This window comes from Carassius auratus, unplaced genomic scaffold, assembly GCF_003368295.1.
Source record: "Carassius auratus strain Wakin unplaced genomic scaffold, ASM336829v1 scaf_tig00217130, whole genome shotgun sequence".
NCBI classification, from domain to species: domain Eukaryota; kingdom Metazoa; phylum Chordata; class Actinopteri; order Cypriniformes; family Cyprinidae; genus Carassius; species Carassius auratus.
This window is the reverse complement of record NW_020528909.1, coordinates 62407-77278: the sequence shown is the minus strand read 5'-3', so window position 1 is coordinate 77278 and position 14872 is coordinate 62407. Positions and strand designations below refer to the sequence as shown.

Here is a 14872-nt window from a genome sequence, read left to right as displayed (position 1 = left end):
TGTGTGTGTGTGTGTGTGTGTGTGTGTGAGCACTTGTGATGATTTTGGTGAAGAGAATAAATTCCGAGAATGTGTTTCTATACTCGGCCGCACGTCACATCTCTTTCTAATATTTTCAGAGCAGTGATCTCACTGTTGAGGTTTGGAAACATGTTATTGCTGGCTGTGAGAACTCAGTGTGTTTGACAGCAGAGGTTATTAAAGAAACTCACTTGAAGAAAGAAGAGGAACTGGCATCTTAACCCACACACAACTGATGATATCTGAACCCAGTGTGGACTGATGGGGGTGAATTGTCACAAATTCAGAACTGTGCAAGCAACAATGGAGAAAAGATCTTTCAAAGTGCAAGTTTTTGAAATAATACTGTTACTGTTTTTGTGTGAACTACAAATAATAATTGGAAAATGGTGACATATTCATGGATATTACATGTTCAAACATCACCAACTACTGGCCTGGGATGAATAATGCCACTTGTTTCCCTTCTGTTGTCAGCTTTATAACCAAGTCTTACTATGTGTTTCCAGATCCCTACAAACACTACCACTCACAAAATAGGCAGCACAATCCTAACAACGTGCACTTTTCATATTTCTACTAAAACACTACTTTTCTTTTTCTGTTATTCTCTGGGAATTCTGAAGTACTACAGATTACTTCTTGTACTAGTCAATCAAGACTTAACCTCATGGCCCTGAAAGAGACCTGGATCAAACCAGAGGGCACCGCTACACCTGCAGCACTCTTTAATAATATCTCATTTTCCCACTCCCCCCGTATGACTGGAAGAGGTGGAGGTACTGGTCTGCTCCTTTCTAATTATTGAACATTCAACCTCTATCACCCACCCTCTTAAAATCCATTTTATAGTTGTTTATCGACCCTCAGGACGACTGGGCAACTTCATTGATGAATTAGATGTGCTGCTCTCAACTTTTCCTGAGGATGGTTCTCCCCTAGTACTGCTTGTAGACTTCAGCATCCACCTAGATAAACCTCTAATAACTATGGTTGGGTGACCATTCAGTATGTGCCATTTTCCCCGGACGCATTCCGGCCAGGATTTCTATATCTCTTTTTCGGTTGTTTATTTTTTTATTTTATGCGCCGATTGTCTGTGCAGCACTGCTTTAAACTGAAAACAGATGAAACAGGAAAACTTTTTAGGCAATATAGAAATCCTTGCCAGGACACGTCTGGGAAAAACGGCACGTATGCATGTCACAAATCAGGCAACCAGCTGGATCTTATTTACACACACAACACTGCAACACAAGTATTGGTCACTCTACAGCACACCTCGGATCACTTCCTCCTCACTTTTAACCTCAACATGGTTCCTGACACATCACTTACCCTCCACATGTCACTTTTCAACGTAACCTATGCTCACACTCACCCTCTCTGCTATCTGCTATCTCTTGATGTTAACAGTGCTAATGTAATAATGTAAATGCATAACACAGTGCTTTTAGCCTTTTAAGTAATGTATGTGTGTGAATGGGGGTTGTTTTGACAAAACTGATGCCTGTCCACCCAACTTTTCAAAAAGGTGAGGGAAAAACTTTTCAATTTTTATAGTCTGTTAATGAGATGAACCCCGTGATTCCTTTCTCTGACTAGCAGAGGGCTCCATCACCCGAATACTAGCGCACACACACACACACACACATCCATTCACTCACCTTCACTGACTCACACTACATTTCCCACAAGCACCATCCTTGGACTCTGATTATGCTACAGCTGTAGCTCATTGGTCTTCAGTATTATGTTCCCAGTCTCCTTGTGTTCATCGTGAGGTCTTGTGTTTACTATGGTGCACATTTCTGAGTGTTCATGTCCTGTTTGATTACCTGTTGCTGATATTGTCTGTTCCCCGTCTTCGATTGTTACTGCTTGTCTTCTGACTATTGCTATTGATTATTTGACTTTGATACACTGCTTGATACCCGGATCATCTGCCTGTTTAACGACCACGATTCTGCCTGTTCCACGCTGTTGTGTTTGCTGATCCTGACCCTGATTATTGTTAATAAAGCCTGCTTATGGATCCCACTTCGAGTGAGTCTCGTTACAGTATCGTTGTTGTGTAAATCTTCCCTTAGATGCGAGTTTCTATTCTTTATTTCTGGTATCTTTAATAACTAGCTGTGTATATGTTGTGATATGATTATAAATAACCCATGCTGGTAAAATGAGTCAGACTGAGCACAGTCTAGTTTTGAGCTACATGCAAAAAACATATATATATACATTATTATTAAATATTATAAAATGTAGTCTAATTTGAGGTTTTCACAAAAATGGGTTTATTAAGGCCTCATCTAGCAATGCCAATGCTCCAAATACAGTGGCATGCAAAAGTTTGGGAAACCCCTTACATAATCTGTCAAAATGTGAATAATAAAAATAAGAGAGATCATACTAAATGCATGTTATTTTTCATTTAGTACTGTCCTGAATAAGGTATTTTAAATAAATGATGTTTGCAGATAGTCTACAAGACCAAAAAAAAAAAAAGGCTGCAATTATTCAAATACCCCCCTTCAATAGTTCGTGAACCATCCAGTCGTGGTATTGCCAGCCCTAGACTCAAACCTACAACCCTTGGGTTAGGAGTCAAACCCTCTAACCACTTGGCCACAACTTCCCCTGGAAGATGGTGTAACATAGTATCATAGTTGTGACACAAGAAATATAAACATAAGAATTAAAAATATTCTCAAACCATAAATCTTACCAGAGTCTGTCTGAGACTGATGCAGAGGTGAATGTGACAGAGGGTCCTTCAGACTGACAGCTGCCCCTCATATTCCCTGATTTATTACATTTTCATCAACGTCTGACAGTGTTGACAAAAAGTGAGGACACAACTTGTCCTTAAAACACACGTGTCCTTAAAAAACAGCCTGGCTTTGATACGAGATTTTACTAAGTGTTCTTTTTGATAAACTACTTTTTCATCAAAAAAACTAAAACATTTTTATCCATTTTTTTTGCACATATGATTGAACAGTTTTAAACTGTTAAATTATTTCAACAATAAAAATGCTTTTGATTTTGAAAGCATACTTAAAATTAGCCCTCGATTTACTCACCCTCAAGTCATCCTAGGTGTGTATGACTTTCTTCTTTCAGATGAATTCAGGCAGAGTTTTATTACACATTATGGCTCTTTCAAGCTTTATAATGGCAGTGGATGGGTGTTCAACAGTCTACACATGTTCATTTCTGAGATGTTTGTGTTATCAAGAGTTCACACAAACTGCTTACACAGAAAGATACATGATCTTAACTATTTCAAGACTATTATCAACTTATTAGGTTAATAAATCCGTGGTCAGTGGTCTGTGGTCAGCTGTTATATTACAGAAAAGAACTGATAGTCTGATGTTTGACTCATATAAAGCAAAGAAGTTTTGGCATTTGTTTTTTCTGCTATTACATTCAGATTTGTTCATTTCACAGACACTTTTATTTAAAAAGCAACATATGAGGAACATTACAAGCAGTTTGATGTAAGAGTCAGTAATTTTCATCATACTTGACTGCAATTATCAGTATAAACTTGATTAGTGCACCTGCAAAGATGTTTATAGTTTAATTTGTTGCCATTTCAAAAGAAAGAAGTTAGAAATTGTTTTGAAATTAGTTTCAAAATGCCTTTAACATTTAATAGTTTGACATTTTTTTTTAAGTTTTACTAATATAAAGAAGCATTTAATTTACTGCATAAATAATTTTAAAGCTTTCAAAAGGTTGAATGTTTTAAAGCTTTTAAAATGTTAAATGCATCATGAGCAAGTCTCCCGGACCAACTACAGCTGCTAGTTTTAATACATAAGTCTGGAACATTAAACATGGACACAAATGAAGTTGTATAAATATATTCACAAGGCCCTATCGCTGCTCACAGATTATGTGCGTTAATGTCAAATACAAAGAGTTTTATTGTTATAACTCTGGGGTAAATTGCAACACTAGCTCGGGACAGATTTAACAATGAGAGGCAATTTGCTGAAACAAAAACAACAAAAAACAAAAACAACAACAAAAACATCGACACTATCCAATTTTTGCATAAACAGGATTGAAGAACAAAGAAAAAAAGTTTTCAGTGATTGAATGAATGACACATTTATACATTGTACACCAAAAGCGCTTCACAGTCATGTGGTGTCTCTCCTCTACACCTCCATCAGTGAAGAGCATCCACCTGAAACATACGACAGCAGACACAGTACAACACACACACCCGCTACAGGTGTAGAGGAGAGAGAGAGACACAGAGCCAATCCAGAGGATGATTAGGAGCCACACAGACCCCAGGGTGAGCGCCCCCTGCTGGCCTCACTAACACCTCTTACAACACAACCTAGTTTTACCAGGAGTCTCCGTCCAGATACTGACCAGCACAACCCTGCTTAGCTTCAGCGGGAAGTCCTGTTAGAAACCCTCCACAACCCAACACACACACACACACACACACACTTGCCTGTTTTACCTTTATTGAGCTGCAATGATTCAGAGTCCCCTTCCCCTCCTAAGTCTCCTACGCCTCCGCTAGTTCCATCTGCTGGAGGCGGGGTGTAGATTGATGTAAATGTGTCACGCTGCTGGAGGCGATTAATGTAAATGTGTGAATGTCTCGTAGTCTGAAAACTTTAGCAAGATGTGGAACAAATATTGGAGTCATCTCAATAACACAAACCTGTTTATTACATTATTTTATCAGTGTTTATTTTTTTTATTAAACTGGATAAATTATTACACCTTTTTATATTTTATGTGGTGTCAAGATTTACTTTCGATAAAAACAAAGGTTTATTATTTTATGTTCTTTTGGCATTTCATTTATTGTAAACCCTTTAAATTTGTTTATTGAATGAAAAACAGCAGCAGAAGTTTAAGTGTTGAAATTTCTTTCTAGGAATTAAATGCTTTCTCAGAATCTTTAAATCCTCTCTGCGAGTGATCGTACAGGTGCCGATATATCTGTGCCAGATCAGCAATTCGACACATAGTATTTATGTTGCAAGTAATAGGAGATGTTGTTCTCTTGCCTGAAGGAGGTACAAACCGGGGGGAAAAATGTAGCAATAGATCTGATAATGTTCAGGGTTCAAACACACTCTTTATGTTTGAATCTAGATTAAAGACATAGTTTTAATAACTTGGTACTTTCAGCTACTTGTGTTATCTTTCACTGTTATGCTGATGATACTAAGCTCTGTATTTCTTTGCAACCCAGCTAAACATACCAATTTGAAAAACTAATGGAATGCATAGTTGATATAAAAAACTGGAAGACAAGTAAATTATAATGGCTAAATTCTGAAAAAACAGAGGTGTTAATTATAGGACCTAAAAACTCTGGATATAATAACCCTGAATGCTAAGACTTGATGGCTGCTCTGTGAATTCTTTGTCAACATTTAGGAACTTAGGTGTGCTATTTTGTGTCCAAAATGCAACAGCTAAAGTTCTTACTAGAACCAGGAAGTATGGCAATATTAGCCCAGTTCTGTCAATACTGCATTGGCTCCCTATTAAACAACCCTATTATAGATTTTAAAATCTTGCTCATTACTTATAAAGCCCTTAATGGTTTAGCACCTCTGTATTTGAACAAGCTCTTGTTACATTATAGTCCTCCATGTCCACTGCGTTCACAAAACTCAGGCAATTTGAAAATATATAAAATATCAAAATCAACTGCGGGGGGCAGATCCTTTTCCTATTTAGCGCCTAAACTCTGGAATAACCTACCTAACATTGTTCGTGAAGCAGACACACTCTTGCAGTTTAAATTTAGATGAAAGACTTATCTCCTTAACCTGGCATACACATAACATACTAATATGCTTTTAATATCCAAATCCGTTAAAGGATTTTTAGGCTGCATTAATTAGGTAACCCTAACCGGAAACACTTCCCATAACACCCATTGTACTTGCTATACTATTAGAAGAATGGCATCTACGCTAATATTAGTCTGTTTCTCTCTTATTCTGAGGTCACCGTAGCCACCAGATCCAATCTGTATCCAGATCAGTGGGTGGATCAGCACCTAGAAAGGACCCTGTAAAGACCTTGTCACATATGACCACCGGGACAAGACCACAGGAAACAGATGATTCTTCTGCACAATCTAACTTTGCTGCAAGCTGGAACAGAACTGCTGGTTTCATCTGGTCAGAGGGGAACTGACCCCAGACTGAGCCAGGTTTTTTCTCCATTCTGTCACCGATGGGGTTTTGGATCCTTGCCGCTGTCGCCTCTGGCTTGTTTAGTTGGGGACACTTTATTTACATCGATATCGTTGACTTGACTGCAAATTGTACATATAGTATTTAAACTAAACTGCTCAAGGACCACCGTCTTAAAAAATGCCATTATTACAAACACTGCTCAAAAGCCCACTCTTGACCTAGAAGTCCTTTCCAATTCTAGGCTCATCTCCAATCTCCCCTCCCCTTATCAAAAGTACTTGAAAAAACAGTTGCCTCCCATCTTCAGGACCACCTCAAACATGATAACCTCTTTAAAAAATTCCACTCAGGTTTCCGTTCTGCTCACAGCACAGAGACTGCCCTTGTTAGATTCACAAACGACCTCCTTATATCATCTGATGCTGGCTCTCCCTACCTCCTCATCCTCCTGGACCTTTCTGCTGCATTTGATACTGTCGACCTTCAATATTCTTTTAAACCAGCTCAACCTCACTACTAGACTAAATGACATTGGCAGTTGGTTCAGATCATACCTCACAAACCGGACAGAATACATCTCCCTGGGCCACTCCAAATCAAATACACACACAGCTACTTGCGGTATTCCCCAGGGGTCAGTCCCTGGCCCCACCCTCTTCATTCTGTACCTCACTCACCTTGGCCAAATCATCAGCCGCCACAAAATTTAATTTCACTGCTATGCCAATGACATACAGCTCTATGCACATGCCACAGCTGAAACCACACCCTTGTAGTCATCCCCATCAAAACTCAGCAACTGTCTGGAGGAGATAAAGGTATGGAAGTAGCACATCTTTCTTCAACTCAATAGCTCCAAAACTGAAGCCATCCTGGTTGGCACTTCTCACCAGATCAAATCATCATCCATAACCAGCATCACCTTTTCTGGCATCAACATTCCCCTCTCAACAACAGTCACAACTGTTGGTGTGAAAGCTGGTTCATGCCTTTGTTTCTTCCTGACTGGAGTACTGCAATGCTCTTCTCATTGGAATCCCTAGAAAGAGTCTGCAGAGGCTTCAGTACATCCAAAACTCTGCAGCTAGGATCCTGATGAGAGTGCGGAAACGTGAGCAAATTAACCCCATTCTTCACTCACTCCACTGGCTTCCTATCTCCACCAGGATTGAGTACAAGGTTTCCCTTCTTACACATCAATGCATCCATGGACATCACCCTCACACCCCTCCTAAGAGAATTTATCAACCCACAAAGCACAACCCCTTCCCTCCGTTCCATGTAAAATGTATTATTATTATTATTATTATGACATCACTGAATTCAATGATGAACTGCCTTTAACTGTCATTTTGCAATATTGAAACTGTTTTCATAATAAATCTTGTTCAATAAAAAAAAAAATGTTTTCATAATTAATGTTGTTGCTCTGACAATCTTTTTTTTGTTTAAAGCTCTATATAAATAAAGGTGAATTGAATATTTGAAAATCGCCTTTCCTAATAATGTGCTAGTTAGCATGTTCTACTGCTAAAGTTTAGGTCTCATGAAAGTGGTTTGTTGCCCCATTGAAGTGAGAGGCGGGGTGAACATAGCTCATTAGCATTTAAAGGAACATGCACCGAACTGGCTCGCTGTGAACTGAGCTGTTTCTGACTGGGTAAAATGGTGTTGTCTTACACTACAACTGAGAAACTTTAACCAAAGTATGGTATTGACTTTTTATAAATAGTCAAATCAACTTGTGGAAATTGGCATCCGATAATCCCTTTAACATGTGAGTCTCAAGGTATCTTTTACGCACAAAAGACTTGCCACAGTGATGGCAGGTTCAGTTCAGTTCATCTTTATTTCACCAATTTGGCATCAGCAATCAAACATTTTACATAACCAAACCACAATACAAAAAAAAAAAAAAAAACACAATCCATTTCATTCCTAATAAGCTCTTAACTTAAACTTTAAAACTCTACAGCTGAGGGGATAAATGGAAGTCTAAACCAATTTGTTTTACTTATAGGGGCTCTATAACGAATACCAGAAGGGAGAAGGTGAAACTAACTAAAAGCTCTGGGCTTTACCCAAAACTTGTCTATGATATAACTGGATCATAATCATCCGCTTCCTCCCGTTATTTCACTTCCATGGTCTATAGTCCTCTCAAGACAATTCTTGTTTTCACATTTATAGAATTAAACCAGCACAACAGTGAAAAAGATAATAGTAACTCCGCAAGCAATACATATTTTACTGCCCCCTCTAACATAATCGGTCAGTAGTAAGAGAAAATAATTTGTTATCCAAAACGGTACCTAAATACTTGTACTGTTAAACACTCACAATACCTACTCCATTAATGCTTGTTTGCTTATACTAAATAGATTTACTCCAAGAGTTAAAATCAATAGTAATCTTCTAAGTTTTAGAAACATTAAAGATATGTACAATATATGTAAGAATGTTTTATTAAAATATTGAAGATTGTTTAAATCTAGAGAAATAAGCAATTTTAACTAGTTACAAGGACAGTGTCCAGTGTCATTGTGTTGCCTGCCAATGACGTCATAAATCCTTTTGTAGAAAACATGGAAACACCAAAGACACTTTAATATGTTGTGCGTTTTAATAGACCGGTGACAAGCGCACAGAGCAGCATTATAACAGGACTTTCAAATGTATCTTGTATTATAAAACAGCACTGCTTTACACCTCATACGCACAACCGGAAGCAGTGGAAGCATTTGAATGTGGCATAATAAAAGCTCACAAGCTATGTATAGCTTTCGAGCTATGCATGTGTCACACTCGTTTCACTTCGAAGGCTTATTTTGAATACCAGCAGTGAAAACTTACATATTGTGCCTTTAAGTTTTAAGAAAGCATTCTGACACCAGATAATAAAATTAATCAACCACAGGACCAAACATGAAGTCCTCCTTACTCACTAAGCTAATTAGAGAATCACCAGCAAATTTTATAATATGCCTATTTCTATAACTCTTACAGACTTTTGTGTACAAGATAAATAATAAAGAAGAGTTGATCCAGTAGATTACAAGTCATTCACTTAAACTATTTAAGGTGATTGGCTTTTATGAAGAGTGAGTTACCAAATTAATCTTGCAGTGTCCTTTCTGTGTTAAAAGTTTTTCCCAAACTGAGAGCAGGTGAAATACTTTTACCCAGTATGAATTAACATGCCTCTTAAGGTTTGATTTATATGTAAGACATTCCACACTGAGAGCAGCAGAAAGTATTTTACGAAGTGTGAGTTACCAAATGAATATTAAGGTGTCCTTTCCGTGTAAAACTCTTTCCACATTGAGCGCATGTGAAAGGCTTTATCCCAGCATGAATTGACATGTGCTTCTTAAGGCTTCCTTTATGTGTAAAAGTCTTTCCACATTGAGAGCAGTTATGATACTTTACCCCAACATGAATTAACATGTGCTTCTCAAGCTGTCCTTTCTCTGGAAAACTCTTTCCACACCGAGAGCAGCTGAAAGACTTTATCCCAGTATGAATTAACATGTGCATCTTAAGGCTTAATTTATATATAAAAGCCTTTCCACACTGAGAGCAGGAGAAAGGCTTTATTCCAGCATGAATTAACATGTGCTTCTCAAGGCTTGCTTTCTGGGCAAAACTCTTTCCACACTGCGAGCAGATGAAAGGTTTTTCTAAAGTGTGAGTTATCGAATGATAATCAAGCTGTCCTTTCTTTATAAAACTTTTTCCACACTGAGAGCAGCTGAAAGACTTTATTCCAGCATGAATTAACGTGATTCTTTAAGCTTGCTTTCTTTGTAAAACTCTTTCCACACTGAGAGCAGACAAAAGACTTTATTCCAGAATGAATTAGCATGTGGTCCTTTAAGTCTGTGGTCAGTTTGAACAACCCGTTCTCATCAGTCTGCGTATAAATAACACGACTTTACACTTTCTATTTGCGTGTAATGCATACGCCAAATGCCATTTTTGCGTGCATATGATACGCCAATCCTTCCCATTAATTTCGGTGGAGAGCAGATGCGTCCAAATAACACGCATCATCTTCAGCGGCAGTGACGTCACTAGCGAGGCTCGTTCAGTTCACCTGATGCGCGTACACCTTCAAACAGGTAAGCAAGGGTAAATATATTTTTTTATTCTTCTTTTTGTAATGATATCACGTGGTTAAGCGTATTGTTTTAATTATTTCAGTATTTCTGCATCACGTTAGACAGGGCCGTGTTTTTAAAGGGCAGTTTATGCTCAAATTATGGGTCAGTGGGCTGCTCAGCTAGCCTACCATTGTCATTAGCCTAAGCTAACCTGTACTGTTTATAGACCTGTTGCAGTTTTAAATAAATTTATGATGTGACATATGGGTCTTCAGCTTTTAGACATGACTAATACAAGCACAACAAAGCACCCAACCCAATATCGCGCGATAATCGTGATCGTGTAAAAAGTCCACACATTTAGCATATTTTTACAATACTAGCCTAACTTTTGCTTGACCACGTCATGTGTAGCCAATACACACACAGTAACTACAGCATATTTACCATGCTTCTCCTACTGTAACCGTAGTTTTACTCTGGACTTTGTAACGCACATAACCACGACATTTACTATGGGTTTACCATAGTAACCATAGTTTTACTCTGGTATTTGTAGTTAATAACACACAATAACCACGACATTTACTATGGGTTTACCATAGTAACCATAGTTTTACTCTGGTATTTGTAGTTACTAACACACAATAACCACGACATTTACTATGGGTTTACCATAGTAACCATAGTTTTACTCTGGTATTTGTAGTTACTAACACACAATAACCACGACATTTACTATGGGTTTACCATAGTAACCATAGTTTTACTCTGGTATTTGTAGTTACTAACACACAATAACCACGACATTTACTATGGGTTTACCATAGTAACCATAGTTTTACTCTGGTATTTGTATTTACTAACACACAATAACCACGACATTTACTATGGGTTTACCATAGTAACCATAGTTTTACTCTGGTATTTGTAGTTACTAACACACAATAACCACGACATTTACTATGGGTTTACCATAGTAACCATAGTTTTACTCTGGTATTTGTATTTACTAACACACAATAACCACGACATTTACTATGGGTTTACCATAGTAACCATAGTTTTACTCTGGTATTTGTAGTTACTAACACACAATAACCACGACATTTACTATGGGTTTACCATAGTAACCATAGTTTTACTCTGGTATTTGTAGTTACTAACACACAATAACCACGACATTTACTATGGGTTTACCATAGTAACCATAGTTTTACTCTGGTATTTGTATTTACTAACACACAATAACCACGACATTTACTATGGGTTTACCATAGTAACCATAGTTTTACTCTGGTATTTGTATTTACTAACACACAATAACCACGACATTTACTATGGGTTTACCATAGTAACCATAGTTTTACTCTGGTATTTGTAGTTACTAACACACAATAACCACGACATTTACTATGGGTTTACCATAGTAACCATAGTTTTACTCTGGTATTTGTAGTTACTAACACACAATAACCACGACATTTACTATGGGTTTACCATAGTAACCATAGTTTTACTCTGGTATTTGTAGTTACTAACACACAATAACCACGACATTTACTATGGGTTTACCATAGTAACCATAGTTTTACTCTGGTATTTGTAGTTACTAACACACAATAACCACAACACTTACCAGGATTTTACCACAGTAACTGTTTTTACTCTACACTATTTGTAAAGCACAGTAACCACTAAGTTTGCCATGCCTTTAATATCTTTTTGTGATGTAATTGTAATTCAGTGTTTTTTCTGTCTTGCAGTTACGTCGGATTACATACTCCACAACAACCTGTAATCCAGCAGATCTTTAAAGAAGCCATCTCTTGTAAAATCTCTCTCTCTCTCTCTCTCTCTCTCTCTCTCGCTCTGCTAGAATTAACAGGGAACTTCAACTCCACGCTCCCAATGCTGATATTGAAGAAGCTGTCAAGGGGGCTGAACAAGTCCTTCAAAGGATCAACCCTTCACAGGTAATGTTGAAGACTCTTAGTTATAACTGATTTGCTTTAATGAACGCATCCTTATATTATGTGTTAATCAAATATTTTGGTCACAGATCATTTTAACACACTGTCTCAACATGTTTATATTTCAGGAAGGCCTGTCATGAGATTTGAATTTGACCATCTTGTGCATTTATGAAGAAGACCAAAAGCTGCAAAGGCAAACACTTCCAATGGTACGTCAGATACATTTTTCTCAGCATTTGATTTTTCTTAAATTTTGGTTCACTTAGCCCATCAGGAAGAACACTCAACAAAGAGCATGTTGTAGTAGTAATAATTCATCCAATAATCATATTATATTGCACAAGCGTACTTGTACAAAATTCTACAACTTTTACTCCTACTGCTGTTATTGGCCATTACCACAGCTCCCATCAGATTGTGCCCATTGTAAGAGTGTTTATATCATGAAGTTTAAATGAAGTCCATTGTATTCTTTATTAATCTTTACAAATTGGTGCCGCCTCTTCCTGTTTCAACAGTACATGATATCTGTCCACACCTCATAGTCTGCCTTTCTTTCTATGGTGATGTTACTGAACAAATCTGTCTTAGAAGCAAGAGAATGGAAATCCTAGTTTAACTTTTCAAGTGCTACAAATCAGATCTTCAATGAATTTGGGCAATCAGATCACTTAAAGTTGTTCACACAAAGACCAATAACTATAATGAGAAGTATTTTAGCATCCACACCAACAGACAATACTGTTCTCTTAAATCTCTTAAATGTTCCCCTCATTCTGTTAAATTTATACACAAAATTCTGCCTTTCTCTGCCTTTTTCACTTCATCTTCATGCTGTACTCCCTCACTCACACATTCTTTTATGCTCTGTTGTAAGGCAGAAACTGAGAGTTTGCATGATGGCATTTTCTCAGACGCTGAATCTGATGTGTACAGATGAACTCAGGAGCCTACTAGAGTTGCCAAGGAACTTGTGCTTGAAGTATATAATTATATCTGCTTTATTTATATTTTTAAACAACAATAATGATTAAACATGGGGTCAATAAATATTTTCTTGTTTTACAGCTGAAGACCAGAAACGCAAAGAAAATCAGTCAAACCAGTCCTAAAGAAATGAGGAATGAACATGGACTTCTTGTGCCCCAAAAGAAAAGACAGAAAGGTGAAAAGTTTCACATTTCAATTTGTATGTCTGAATTCAATGCAGTTATGTGTGGTACAACATTGATGTTGATCTCTCAAAAGACTTTTCAAGTCCGCAGTTATAGTTTTTCACATATACATCTTTTTTATAGCTCCTAAAATGAGCAAATAAGCTGTGCATCATCTCTGTGATTTGGGAAGGAAATTACTGAATATGGTGAGTACTGACACCTGCAACTGTATTCACCAATACTATTACTCTAGAATGGTTATTGCTGTTATTGCTGACTTATTGTTTTGTCTGTTTGTTTGAATTAAGATGAAGCCAATTGATGAAGATATCAATTGAATGGCCACCGAGTGCATCACTGCTACCTGAACCCATCAGTTATCTTCTGTGAAGACTGCATTCACAAACCGCTCTACTGCGACAGCTCAGATGTTACGGCCTGTAAAAGTAAACATCACAGCTAAACAACGAGAGCTAGTTGTGGTGGGATTCTTTTGGCCAATATCCCCAACAAGAATCAATGTTAAGTCCAGTGCAACAATTATAAATAAAAATACTATATATTGTTTATTGATTTACCATAACCTAAATACATGTTTTGGCCCTCCAGGACATCTAGACCAGGTGGAGTGTGAGGAGGACGGTCAGAGACTCCAGCCACCCGAGCCATGGATTGCTCTCACTGTTACCATCAGGCATGCGTTATCACAGAACCTACACCAGCAGACAGTGAGACAAGTTCCTTTCACAGGCAATCAGAGTGAACTGAACTCATACCAGTAAAACCATACACACCCCACCAACCTCATATGCCCTGCACTCTTATCAGTTATGCTGACTGGACTATTGGATATTATTATGCACCCTGACATTCTGTTTGCACTTATTCATACCGTGCTTTACTGCAGAGATGTATGTGTACTGTGATTATTATTGTTTTCAATTCATGCTCTTTGTATAGCATAATTTTTAACATATATTGTTCTCTACCTGAATTGAGTCCCTTATATATGTGTGTTGCATATATATATATTCAGAATTTGTATTTCATATATATTCATGAATTAATTCATTTGTCATCCATACTGTCACGCTGCAGTCTGCACCCAAGACTTTCATCACCTGTATACTTGTGTTCATTGTATTGTGACAATAAAGATATTTGATTTAAATTAGTTACATGTCTTTTGTTCATCAGTTGTGCTGTAGGGTGCTGCATAACAACTGCAAAAAAAAATGTAGGACATGGAAGATTATGATATGTCCAGGACATGGACAAGCAAGAAGAGGAAGAAAAGCAGGAGAGCTCTAAAAACTTGATGTGATTCTTTGGGGCTCAAGACATTTCACCATGCATGCATTTGCATGGCTTCATCTGATTAGAAAAACATGGTTTTAACATAACCCATTTTTAATATT

The 14872-nt window shown here is 37.5% G+C and overlaps 2 long non-coding RNA genes across 3 annotated transcripts; both read left to right on the top strand.

The window, feature by feature from the left end:
* The first annotated feature begins 12445 nt into the window (after nt 1-12445).
* Nucleotides 12446-13425, top strand: LOC113100046 (uncharacterized). Its single transcript, XR_003289564.1, has 3 exons — nt 12446-12506; nt 13175-13279; nt 13366-13425. It is a non-coding gene; the product is annotated as an uncharacterized LOC113100046 (long non-coding RNA).
* Nucleotides 13422-14628, top strand: LOC113100047 (uncharacterized). Of its 2 annotated transcripts, XR_003289566.1 has the most exons (4): nt 13422-13462; nt 13596-13660; nt 13763-13975; nt 14064-14628. It is a non-coding gene; the product is annotated as an uncharacterized LOC113100047 (long non-coding RNA). The 2 variants fall into 2 exon arrangements; XR_003289565.1 differs by lacking the exon at nt 13422-13462 and having other exon boundaries at nt 13486-13660.
* The last annotated feature ends 244 nt before the right edge of the window (nt 14629-14872 follow it).